General features: G+C 43.7%; 1 long non-coding RNA gene across 1 annotated transcript; it reads right to left on the minus strand.

Annotated features, from left to right (window-relative positions):
• Window positions 1-5,741: 5,741 nt before the first annotated feature.
• Window positions 5,742-7,473, minus strand: LOC123115652 (uncharacterized). Its single transcript, XR_006456687.1, has 3 exons — window positions 7,100-7,473; window positions 6,330-6,540; window positions 5,742-6,258 (listed from the first exon to the last, which is right to left on the minus strand). It is a non-coding gene; the product is annotated as an uncharacterized lncRNA (long non-coding RNA).
• Window positions 7,474-11,791: the final 4,318 nt, after the last annotated feature.

The raw sequence follows: 11,791 nt of genomic DNA on the forward strand, positions 1-11,791 counted from the left end.
ATTAAGACCTTAGCACCCATTATGCCATATCCTATTTAGACTTGCCAATGATATTATCATCATCAAAATTAGTTTACTTCAACAAGGCCTTGACATTCTCCTCGGGGAACTCAATAGTGAAGTCATCGCCGATTCCCTTCAGCAGGATCGTAGGGTAGTGGGACTTGGCTGCAATAAGTAGCACCTGGGAACCTTCTCGAGCAACCACCCTTTACAACTTCTTCACCTGATCACCTGCTTGGGCACATGGTACATGAGGCTTATAATTGTGCCCACACAACCAGGCGTTGGGACGTGCTCCTAGAGGGCACCGCACACTACCCGGTTCGCGTCCTTCTGCTCTTTTACCTGCCCAAGCATCTGCTGGAGGCGATCCAAAAAATCTCTACAAATTTCAATTAGCCTCCCCCCTAGAGGGGAGCACAAGGCATCTCAACAACCGCATTCAAGACCTTTATCATGTGGTTGGCCTATGCAAAGTACGATCACATACCATCAACACCATTGTTTTAAATAACGGGCGATGAGAAATAGCGGTGGTCCTCCAAATAAGCTTATAGCCAGCTATATCATCACTTTATTGGACAATTGTACGTGAAGCCTATAGTCGATCATTTAGCGCCCCCTGCTCAGACCGCTATAGTGGGGCAATAACTAGCTATTTAAAACTTTGATCAACACCAACTCGGCAACTCATGGCTAAGCACGACATGAGTAAAGGGCTTACCATTGGCAATCTCTTGCGCTTTCTTTAGTCCACTCATGGTCTCAATCTTATCTTCCTCAAGGATCCTTTTGTCCATCCTCATTGACTCGAAATCCTTCTCAAGCTTGTCGCGTGGGACCTATGCCTCCTCAAGCAGCTAGGCTCATGTCTATGTCACCTCAAGCTCAACATGGAGTTAGGTGACGGTGGCCCTATCCTACTCCAACATCAGGTTCCAAGCCTTCACCGCCTCAAGCTCCAATCTTAGTTGGGAGGTGACCTCAACCTCCGCCTTGAGTTTTGAGGTCTCTTATTCAAAAGCCTCTTCCAACCTCTTGGCCAGCTTATGCAAGAATGATGAGAATAATTTTTCAAGACCCTCCGCTTGGCTCCATGAACCGAGCGCATGCTTGGGGAACACACCCACTGGGCCATATTCTGTGGCCCAAGTGTGAAATCTACAAGCGGAGAGAGCATACCTCTGTGACAGGCTAGAACTTGCCCTTCACCAAATTGGTGCACTCCTTCACGGTCTTCAACATGACCGGGAGTCAGCCGATGTAGTTCTAATTGCTTTGCCTCCTCGCCGATCTCCGCCCACATGACTCGGTTCCTATCATATTGATTCATTTCAAGATACTAAAATGATCACAAGGGAGATAATGGGAGAATTCAGCAAGCTACTGCTAGTATCTTGTGTCCACTCTACTGGAGTGGAGGGGAATGCTCCCAACACTTCTGTTTGATGAGAAAGCGATGGGGTCCCATGCGTGCACTTACATTCTGTGTATGGTGGCAGAGCCAACGGGGCTTCTTCTGATGGACATTAGATGGATGAGAGCCCCGCCAACTGGCTGAGCGGTGGAAGTGGCTATAGTTCATCCCATCAATCCTTGGTCGGCTAGCTAGCTTACCTCTTCATCTGATTTACTGGAGGTATGAGGTCCAACCCCTTTGCACTGGTGCCCTAATCAGAGTTAAGGACACTCTCCGAGCCCTTTGAGCTCAACAAACTATTATCTAGCTGAGTGGTAGATGGCAGAGAAGGGACCCAAGCGGCTCGGGGACACCAATGGCACAACAGCTGACTCTGGTATGCCAACATCTTGACTGGACTCTTCGTCACTCAATGTGTCCTTATGGCCCCCCTCTTTGCTAGACTACCGAAATCACAACAAGACCAGTATCATACCGCACTGAATGGATGACAGAGTATGAGACAAGGGTGTCTACTTGGCTACTTACCTGGTAGACCGTGCTACCTTGGAGGGAGCCTTCGTCGCTGGTGATGTTGAGGATTTACCCTTCACCGGAGCTGCACCGATCATACCCAGTGGTGCATTAGTTTTCTACATCTTGGTGACAGTTAGTACAACCCAGACAAGACAAATGCAAGAGTCGCGTCGTCTTTGAATAGGGGAGCCATCTACCTGTTTCTACTTCCCCTTCGCCTAAGCCGCGTCGCCTGTGTCGACACCAATGCCGGATCCACCTACACCTTACTCACTTGCACTATTTAATGGTTGGATCCCTTGTTTTGGGGCAGGGGAGCCTAGAGATGAAGGTATCAAGTAACTATGAAACCAGAAGGTGCAGGCAAGTGAATATTTCCACTCGGTGACTCGAAGGTTTGCTTGCATGGAAAGGCCCTGATGGGGTGCATTGGTAATGACGATGTCAACTTTCGATAATCTCCTGACTCGGAGTATCAATGCACCCTTCGAGGATCGGGTTTCTACCTCTCGAGTCATATCATCAAGCCTAGTGAGCTCAAACATCAAGTGGATTCTTTGCTTAATGGTCTATATCCGCCGATCAAAGAAGGTCGAGATCATTCCAACCCTGGTGTCTCCCGACTAAAGCACATGTGAGAGGTGTGCCTGAACGACTTGAAATTTAGCCTCTTCCAAATCCCTCAGAAGTTCATTCCACCTTGCTCTCCACACGAGAGGGAGGGTGGTAAATTGGAGTAGTAAAACAACTCTGTGTGCCATCCCTTATCAAAGGTTCAAGATGGGTGTGTGGACGATAACCTCATCTGTGTTGAGGGTGGATAAAGCCACCCCAGAGTTGCTCGCAACTCGAGCATGCCCTTGGGGAGAAGCAATTCTTTTGCCTCCTCTATCACAGTGAATTTCATCCATGCCACCATCGCCACTACTTGAAGCCCCTCCTCGTTGTCCCAGACTATGGCGCCACAAATTTCTCCTCAAGCACTCCCTCTTCATCGAGGAAGGATTGAATCTGATAATGGCGGCCCAGGTCTAGGCCGTGGGTTTCAAATATGAGTGCAATCAATGGAACATTCATGTCAGGAGTGGGGAAAGCCACACATGAGTAGCTCACCATTAGAGCATGCCGTTGGGGATAAGCCCTCCTAGCGTCTCCTCTGTCATAGTGGATATCTTCCTTGCCACCATCACCACACTGTTTGAAGCTCCTCCTGGTCCAAGACTATGGCGCCACAAACTTCTCCTCAAGCACTTCCTCTTCATCGAGGAAGGATTGAATTCGATAGTGGTGGCCCAAATCTAGAGTCACGTGATTAAGATTTGGATGCAATCAATGGAAGGAACATGTGAGTGGGGCTCTATGGGGCAGGGTGGGCACAAAAAGAAAGAACACTGAGCGTGGGTATGATGGTGGCACGAGCTTGTTTCCAAGAGCACATGGCGAGGGGAGAGCGAGGCGACAAGGAGGCATGAGGAAGAAGAAGCAGAATTGACAATTGGCTACCTTTTAGTTTTTACCCCGCCCCAAGATGGCACGCCACTTCACCACACACCATGAAAACATGGAAAAGTTGTACGTGGTCCCGTGTCACGCTGCACCTCATTCATGAGGGTTGAGGGCTGAGGCCCTTTGGAACTTAAACCAAACATGTTATGTGGCCCCTCCACTATAGATCCCATTGTGATTTTAATGACACATCATTTCACCTTAATGCTCACTCAATTGAAGACATGGAGATCGTTCAATGACTTTGCACAATTCGCCTCTTCTCTTGATAAAACAAGTTAGAATCAATTGGCAAGGGGTCGACGATTAAGGGAATTGATTAAACAATCCCAGGCAACCCTCTCCCGGTGGAAGAGCATAGAGCTACTATTTATACCGAAACAAGAGGATATCTTGATTCGTTAGAAATTGAACAGGTAAATAAATTTCTAGATGAGTTACGTAAACACCTAAAAGATACTAAACCTCAGTTCCAAGAAATTATATCTTCTAGCAAGACATTCACTGAGCAAGCGAAAATCCTTTTGAAGGAACCTATTCAAGAACAGCTAGAATGGTTTTCTCTTCAGTAACAAATAAATTTTGCATGTCTACTCTTGTTAGTAGAATAGGAATCGCTGATAAAGATTTTCTTCATTTGAATCCAAAAAAGTTTGATTTGTTTCTAGTTTGCTTCCTCACAACAGTTTGCCCGAAGACTGCCTGGACCACATGATCATTCACTCCCTTGTGCTTGTTTGACTTGGGGTTTCGGTGGTTGACTCTCAATGGGTCCCACACTCACGAGGAGTAGAGGATGCACCCAAATCAATGCAAATACAATACGCCTCCAATAGACAACCATTCGAGAACGGGCACTCGAGACCCAAGTACTGCCGACTGAGGGTTCCGATGGTTGACCTCAAGGGGTCTAGGACCACTCGAATGCATGCAAGTGAAGGGAAGCTACTGTCCGCCTCCAGCAGGACACTGGTTGGATACTGAACAACTCATGACCGAAGCATCATACGTGTGTTCTGGTTCTGACATGAATCCTGAGGATATTACACTTGAGGGGCACCAGTTGGACCGGACCCACTCGGAAAGCAGGTACCACTCGATAATTTTGTAGGGATTTTCGTATGCCACATGTTGGGTCACTAGCTAGACTCCATCCGCTAGAAATGACTAGATACCACCAAGACTTACCAGCTATTAGCTCACATGCCATGGTATTCCTGCCCTATAGAGTGGATACAACTCGACTATTTACCTTTTTTTTCTACATGAGTTCTACGAGTCCATCACAATCCCCCTCCAAGCAACAGGACAACGCGCTCAGGCGAGTACCGCTCGAGAAACTTTCCCAAGAGAGAAGGTTGAAGCACTCGGCCCAGGCAGGGATGCCGCAAGGACAAGAAACAATCAGCCTGTGAAGGCGTTGGGAGCTATTGATGATGGCATACCACCCATGTATAGTCAGGAAGGACAAAAGTTGACCCGATAGCCTCAGGTGGGCCGGACCGACGACTTAGAGCTCACTTTCTTTACAGGGAGCAGGGACACATAATTCTCTTGGAGTGCAAGGAAACCAGAAGGCACACCCGACACATGAGTGTTCGGTTTGACCCAGATGAGCGCACCCATTTGTAAACTGACTAGAGCCATGTATGGCAAGCTAGGGGCTCTCGATCGAGGATTGATCAATCTCCACTCTTTCTAAAAATTCATCTGACCTCTCCGCCACCTAACCCTTTATCTCGCACCTCTCCGCCACCATCGCGGCTGCCCTTTGTAACCAAGAACCCTAGATTGTGATCACTCAGATCTCAAGCTGCATACGAGCAATACAAGCTCTTAGTAGTAGGATTAGTGTTCTACCTCTCTTAAGAGGGCCCAAACCTAGGTTGATCCTAATGTGTCATGTGAAGCCATTCAGACCTGCTGCTCATACACCACCTGACACAATTTGGTGCCAGATCAAAGCTCCAATAACTGTTGACGGATCAAAAGATCGTTATGATCCATCCTTGACAAGTCTCAATACGAGTCACATCGTAGCTCTTGGAGTAGCGCAGGAGACAATGATTACGCGCTAACAAAGTAGGCTATGGGAGCGGTCAGAGGCAAGGGGAGGTCCCATGGAATTCTCGTGGAGCCGTAGAGAGATGTTAAAATTTTCAGTCCTATCAGCATTTGCCCCCACACATACGAACATATGGCCATTCATATCACCTTATGCAATGGACCAATGCAGAAGCGTGGAAATAGACATGGCAAGCTAGGCCCACATGATCAATCAACACTGCCCGTATGCTGATAACTAAGATTAAGCTTTCATTGAGTGTCTATGTAAGAGAAAATGACAACGCTTGTCTTTCTGCTGATGGCAACTGCCTTCGGTCTTGCTAGTTTCTATGCCACCTACCAAGAATCTTGCAGAATCAATTCCATGTACTCCCTCCGTCCCACAATATAAGAATGTTTTCGACACTAGTAGTGTCGAAAACATTCTTATATTGTGGGACGGAGGGAGTACTATATTAATTATTCAGACTATGTTAGCTCTTGTGGCCAAGCTTCAAGTTAGACTCAAGATTCCTCCTATCTTCTAACAAAAAGAAAAGTTTTTCTACGGTGCTGTCATGGACATGGAAACTTGGGTACAAGTTTCAGTTCCACCTGCTAAAAGGCGGCAGCTCTGACCATAGAATGTGCACTAGATGTCTAGATCCAACAGTTTAAGGCAAATCTCATGGGACTCCAGAGAAGATCAGCATCCGCGCTGGCCTCAATCTCCCACCGAGATCACCCTAACGTCCCATGGCTGCAGCCTGCCAGTAACAGAAATCATCACGGTCCACAAAGACAAAGGGAAAAAGAAAAACATCAAAGTTAAACGAACCATCACCACTGCGGAACCCGCATCTGCTGCTCCGGCCACCATGCTCCACGGCGCCGAGCGCGCAGTCCAGCCACCAGTCCCTCACCGCCGCCAATTCTGGAAATTTGGAAATTTGGCGTCCTGGCCTCCTGGGTATAGACGGGCGAGACGAACTGTAACGCCCACGTGAGTGAGGCTACTGGCAGGTGCAGGGTAGGCCGTCAGGTCAGCGCTGGAAATTTGAGTAAATTTGGTAAGTACTGTAGGTAATAAATTTAATAATAGTGAATAAATTATAACTGTAACGGCAGTGAATCAATAGGCAAGCAATAATAGTGTAGCATGATTTGCATCTGTATACTTCTAAAAAAATGCAACCATATGTTATCTGACCACTCTGCTAGCTAGAGTTGCTAAGCAACGTTGAAGTTTCAACTGAAGTGGAAAGAAGAATTCCTGATTCCTGAACTTAAATCCCCTATGATTAGAATCGAATCCACAACCTCTCACTTGATAACAGGCAGCCTTACAACGCTGTTCTTAATTTCCATACTCTTGTGAAGATGCCAAGGATCGTTGTTTCCTTACAGAAGCACTCCATGTACTGGAATATGTCAGTATTCATTAATCATTATTCAGGCCATGTTTATCTCTTGTGGCGGAGATTCGAAGTAAAACTCGACATGGCATGGAAACTTAATAACCGTGCAAGTTTTTCCGTTACCAGCTGCTGAAGATCACTAGTTCTGATCTAGAACGTGTACTAGAATCACAGGTTAAGATCTGCAAACCTGTGGGGCGGGATCCTCGATCGCTCTGTACAAGATCGGCATCCGCTGGCGTCAATCTTCCTCCGGGATCTTCCATGGCAGCAGCTTGCGAGCAACAGCACCCAATGACTAGATTCATCCAACAAAAAACACAAAATCATCAAGATCCAGAACGAGAAACGGAAGATCAAAGGCAAATAACGGGGAGGCATCGATAGCGGCCTATGCGGCGGCCGAGGAGAAACGCCCGGTGCCTCTTCCTGCCGGCTCCCGGTCACCATGCTCCGCCGCGCCGCAGGGTCCAGCGCACAACCTAGCCATCAGGCCCTGGCCCTAGCGGCCGCTGCCACAGGCGGTGGTAGGCTGGAATTCTCGCGTGAAGGAACCAAAGAAGATTTGGGATGGGTTGAGGACTAGAGAGGGGAGGGTGGCTAGCTATAAGACTGGTGAGACAAACTGTAACGGCCGCGTGCGAGGCTGGCAGGGTGGGCCACCCGGTCAGCGGTGGAAATTTGAATAAATTTGCTAGGTAGGGAGGTGGGTTTTTCTATCACAATTAATCTCTACTATTAAAGAGGATGCGTGTATAGACGTCTTTCTCACGCAGCTATTAAAGCGAAAATAATTTAGAAGCCAAGCACCGAATCAGTTTGAAAATAAAGTCATTAATACAATTAATTAGCCAATAATTGCTTACTCATATAATTAATTAGTTTACTTTGAATAAAGATTTTTTTTCCACGCCAAATTGATTTGGAAACCAAGTCTTTAATACTTATATATATATATATATATATATATATATATATATATATATATATATATATATATATATATATAGGACGCCCATATGGGACATCTAGGTGCCCAGCACCTTGCCTAGAAACCGTTGGATGACACTAAGATGTGTGCACGTGTAATTAGTATTTAGCATTAATTGATAATTAGTAGTAGGAAAGAATTGTTGCTAATTATTGCTTGATATGAACACTTAATACCCACCCAAATTAAGCCCATGCATGTCTCATACGTCACATAGCCAGGTATTTTTTGCGTATCATGGAGGTCGTATTTTTTTGTGTGCTCTCCTTTTTTTTTCTCACCGAGTATCTAATACCTCGGATAAATATCTAGGTATATATATACATAACCCAAAATATCTTAGATATATTTTTATAATTTATACATAGTCATATTTTACTTTAGATACATACGCCAATTGGTTATGTAAAATATTTCCAAGCATTTTCGCACAGCCGAGTATACAAGTATGCAGACACCTTGGGTATTTCCACTTGAAGTATATTATTGGATATATAATATTTTCCTACATTTTTTCACATAGCTGGGTATATACATTGATTATGTACAATCATTTCCTACCCTTTTTCATATAGGTGGTTATATACGTCATGGTTATATACATCGACCAGGTATTACAATATTTTCGTCAATAGGTATTTTATAACTGTAGATAGTTCGGAAACAAAAATAAATGCAATTAGTCCAAAAAATATTGTGTATATACATACCCGCATACATACATTCTTTTGTTAGTAAATATATGATACCCATTTTAGAGAATTAGAAAACAAAAAATGTAATAGTTCAAAAATAAATTATTGAATATATACGTACATGCGTATGTCTATAATTTCATTGATAGGTATTAGATACCCATATTAGATAGTTAGAAACAAAAATACGCGTATTATATACCTGCAATAATTCAAGGAAAATCAACATTAATACGTTTTCTTATATGGCAAGTCTTGCATGCCTAATAGTTAGAGCCAAAAAATAAATCGTAAGCATGGAAAGTCTTGCATGAAGAATAGTTAGGAAACAAATTAAATATGTCACGGTTTCCAAAACGATCAAGGTGTCCAGGCACCTAGGTGCCCCATCAATTTTACCTATATATATAGTGTGCTAATGTCCAGAAGTCCGGACCATAGCACGAAGGTATTGTCTCTTGGGCTGGTGTTGCCGTGTGTTGATTTCTTTTTTAATAAAAATCAAACACATCCAGTCTAATCTTTTCCCTAATAGTTGCATGCATGCATATAGGACAAAACTGCTTATGTCATTGAAGATTCCATCAAATTTTAAACTTTAAAAAGTTTTATAGGTTAAACCGTCCCTCCGATTGAAAAAATGATTTCACATAAAAGATTCGTCGCGACAAAACCTTCGAAACTAGATCCCATGTTGATATGTTCCGACGAAATTTTTTTCTAGGTCAAAAGTTACCACGCATGTGCTACGTAAGTTATCACGACTGTGACACACATTTACCAAGCTATTTTCCTAGGAAATACCGGACATAAAAAGATGGTCTTCCAACTTTACCAAGATGGTCATCCCAGATGGCAAGATTTTAGCGACAGGTGTGGACGATTGCCTACATCCCCACATCTTGATGCAATTTCGCATGGAGCGTTGCGCTGCAATCTCGCATGCACATATCTTTGATTTGCATGGAGTGCACGTCCTATTAAACCCAATTAACAACGAAACCATTGGGCGGACGACGAGCGCCAGCCGAACTATGCACGATGCAAGATTGAACGGCTCTATCAACTTTTACCTGACGCATGGATGGCTTGATATGCATTGTCGTCTACAAGTCGTCCAACATATGTCGTGTGTGTAGCAGCATTCATTAACAATGCATGCATGTAGATAAGTAAGAAGATGATGTCGGCAAAGATTCCATTCAAGATAAAACTTCAAAATATTTTGTAGCTCAAATCATTGGTCCGATTGAAAAACCATTTTCACATAAAAGATTCGTTGCAACGAGACCTTCAAAACTAGATCACATGTTCGTATGTTTTGATGACATTTTTTTGGGGTCAAAAGTTACCAGACTTAGACTAAATAAGTTATCACCTACGTGGTACGCCAGTTACCATCCTGTTTACATAGAAATTACCCGGGGCATAAAAATGGCTCCTCCAACATTCTCTTCACATGCAAATGCAGTAGAGCACAGAAACATAATAGCATTGTAAATTCTTGTTTTTTTTAAATTGTAAAATGTTTTATAGCTCAAACTGTCGTTTTTGATTCAAAAATCGTTTTCACATAAAAAATCCATCGCGATGAGAACTTCGAAACTTGATCTCATGTTGACATGTTTTGATCACTTTTTTGGTCAAAATTTACCGTAAAATTATCATTTATGTTATATGTATACTAACATGTTATTTATGCAGAAGTGACCGAAGATGTATTTTGAACGACTTCTTTCCTCTGGGTTAAATTTACCGTGGTATTTATACCTAAGTTATCAGCTCTGGATGCATACATTACCTCGCTATTTGCACAGAAAATAATCGGGACATGTTTCAATAACTTTTTATTCGGGTCTAAAGTTACCGTGTTGTTTATACCTAAGCTATCAGGTCTATGATGTGTGAGTTATCATGTTATTGATAAAAAAGTTACCGGAGGTATATTTCATCAACAACCCTCCCCCACCTCTCACCACCGTTGCCAAAGTTATCAGGACTGGGGCACATAAGTTATCAGGTATTCATACGAAAAGTTACCAAAGGGTATATTTCATCAACCACCCTCCTCCCACCAGGTCGCCAAAGTTATCAGGACTGGGGCACATAAGTTATCGGGTATGCGATGTGTGAGTTATCATGTTATTCATACAAAAAGTTATCAAGGTTATTTTTCATCAACCACCCGCCTCCCACCCGGTCACCAAATTTACCAAGACCGGGGTACATTAGTTATTAGGCCTACGATGTGTGAGTTACCGTGCTATGCACATAAAATTTACGAGGGGTATATTTCATCACCCATCCCTCGCGAAACGTACCAGGACTAGGGTGCATAAATTATTGGGTCTGTGATGTGTGAGTTACCATGCTATTAACAAAAAAGTTACCAGGGAATATTTGATCACACCCCCCCCCCCCCCCCCGCGGCAAAGTTATCAGGAGCAGGGTACATAAAAATATCACATTTGTGATATTACACAACTTATAATATAGTAGGAAATGATGTGCTCCCTTTGTATAAAGTTAGTACAAAATCGAGTCATTTATCTTAGAGCGGATGAAATACAAGAGAAGGCCAACAAACAACAAAAAAAACCGTTTTCAATTTCTTGCCATGGTGTCTAAAAAGGTCACATGGGTACCATTCATAACACAACAACTAGTATTAGGCAGGTTGGTTATTGGCATCATACAACCATTAACCGACCTGGGGTTCGAATCCTATTGTCCACATCATTTTTTACTCGCTGAAACTAACGATTATTACGTGAGAAAAAAAACAGCGAGCATCATCCTTTGGACCGGGAAGAAAAACTAAAAAAAACCGCAACGACAGCGACGTTCGGTGACGTTCAGTATAAGTGAGAAAAAAAACAACGGACATCATCCTTTCGATCGGGAAAGGAAAATCGAAAAAAAACAGCAGCAATAGCGACCGTTCGGTGGGAGTAGGCGACAGCGATCGTACGTGCCTTTTGCAAACCACCAGTCGACAAGAAAATAGCATTATAACTATAGTACGCTCCGGCCAAAGCATCGTGGAACGCGCGCCTAACAAACCCTAATCCTAATTAGACTGACCCAACCAGCCCCCGCCCCGCTCGATAAATTGATAGTAACCACAAATAGGAATATAGTTAGGCTAGTCATAATGGGGAGTAACTTAGACTAGTAACATACATATGTTACTAGT

Source organism: Triticum aestivum, chromosome 5B (assembly GCF_018294505.1).
Source record: "Triticum aestivum cultivar Chinese Spring chromosome 5B, IWGSC CS RefSeq v2.1, whole genome shotgun sequence".
NCBI classification, from domain to species: Eukaryota; Viridiplantae; Streptophyta; class Magnoliopsida; order Poales; family Poaceae; genus Triticum; species Triticum aestivum.